This window comes from Propithecus coquereli, unplaced genomic scaffold (genome assembly GCF_000956105.1).
Source record: "Propithecus coquereli isolate 6110/MARCELLA unplaced genomic scaffold, Pcoq_1.0 Scaffold11, whole genome shotgun sequence".
In the NCBI taxonomy this organism is placed as follows: domain Eukaryota; kingdom Metazoa; phylum Chordata; class Mammalia; order Primates; family Indriidae; genus Propithecus; species Propithecus coquereli.
Window position 1 is genome coordinate 7,126,644 of NW_012134969.1, and position 1,857 is coordinate 7,128,500.

General features: G+C 37.4%; 1 protein-coding gene across 1 annotated transcript in view; it reads left to right on the forward strand.

Moving 5' to 3' along the window:
* GTF2F2 (general transcription factor IIF, polypeptide 2, 30kDa) overlaps positions 1 to 1,857 on the forward strand; it is a 30,998-nt gene that overhangs the window by 1,104 nt on the left and 28,037 nt on the right. The gene's annotated exons all lie outside the window — the stretch shown is intronic.

Sequence of the window (1,857 nt, forward strand, 5' to 3'; positions counted from 1 at the left end):
TTTTGTTTAGTGAATCTGAAGTATTTTCTTGTTTTTCCAGTTCCTTTTCTACATTAGTTTTTCTTTCTAAAAACTTTCATTTCTGCAAGCAAAATTATTGATTAGAGGAATTGTCATTATGGCCAGTCTTTTTCTCTGATTCACTAGTATGTGACTTGCATAAAGCAACCAGAAAGAGTGAAAGTTACTCATTAAGGGCAAATAAGCCAATTTGAAAAGGCCAAGCTTTGGTAACTGATATAAAGTCTGGAACATGGTATCCATTTCACAGGGCATTGTCTCAGTTCGTTTTCTGTTGCTTAGATTATCTGAAACTGGGTAATTTATAAAGAAAATGAATTTATTTCTTACAGTTATGGAGACTGAGAAGTCCAAGGTCAATGGGGCTGCATCTGGTGAGAGCCTTCTTGCTGGTGGGGACTCTGTGCAGAGAGAAGTGGCACAGGGCAAGGGTGCTGAGCATGCTAGCTCAGTTATTGTTACAAAGCCAGCAGTCTCACTCTCATAATAGCCCATTAATCTATTACCTATTAATCCATGAATGGATTAATCCATTTATGAGGGCAAAGCCTTCATAACCCAATCATCTCTTAAAGGCCTGCTTTGCAGTACTGCCACCTTGGGGGTTAAGTTTCAACATGAGTTTAGAGGGTACATATATTCAAACCATAGCAGATTTAGGGTTTTATTTTTAAGAAACAGGTTCTCATTGGGTTGCCCAGGCTGGAATACAGTGGTGTGATCATAGCTCACTGCAGCCTTTGTACTCCTGGGCTCAAGTAATCCTCCCAACTCAGCTTCTGGAGTAGCTGGGGTTACAGGCCTGCACCACCATGCCCAGCTGATTTTTTAATTTTTTTGTAGACACGGTGTCTCACTGTATTGTCCCAGCTGGTCTTGAACTCCTCGCCTCAAACGATCTTCCCACCTTGGCCTCCCAAAGTTTTGGAACTACAGACATGAGCCATCACTCCAGTCCATAGCCAACATTTTATGGTTTAACTTTTGGCTTTTTTCTCCCTCAAAAGTGAAAGATTAGAGAGAGCCTGTTATTTCTCCCCAGCAGTCTTTGATTTTTAACCTTGGATGTGTTATGTGTAGTTTTTTTCCTATTTTGTTATATCTGTATAATAGAAGCATATGCAGCATTTCCTTTGACGTTACAAACCATTAAAACCTTTATCTAATTACTCCCTTTGAAACACCAAACTGCCAAGACCACCGAGCCCAAACACACTGTTCTATAACATAACATTCATTTACCAGTGTTCTTTTAATTGTACATTTCTATTGAAAGTGTCACATTGAAAATCAGCTCTGATTATTAATATAACTGAACCTTTTAATTTCCTTGTGCGCCATCCACCCAATTTCAGGTCAGGATTCAGGAAAGTTTATCTTTGATTATTGATGATCCCTTCTGAATCAGTGGTCCCAATCATGTCAGTCCAATGGACCATTTTTAAATTCAGAATAGGTAATTGAACAATTGGTATGCTTTTGTTAAATTGTTTCAGGTCAACAGGAAAAGCTAGACAAAGCTTGGTGCACATACTTTAAATTCTCCAGCTTTAAATAATGCCCAAAAGACAATTTCTTATTTGCAAGATAGACTTCAAATAAACAAAATAGTTACACTGCTGTGTCAACAATACAGTGATATTAACCTAATCTTCATAGTTTGTTTCCAGATAGGCCTAAGTAAGGGCTTGAATAAAAGTAAGCAAAATTTGAAATCAATAAGATATAGGAGCATAGCCTTTTTAAAAGAATAAAGTGGCCAGATAATTTAAGATACTGAGCATTTCTATCAAAAATAAAAATGTACAAGGTATGTGGATGTTATTATATGGGTCT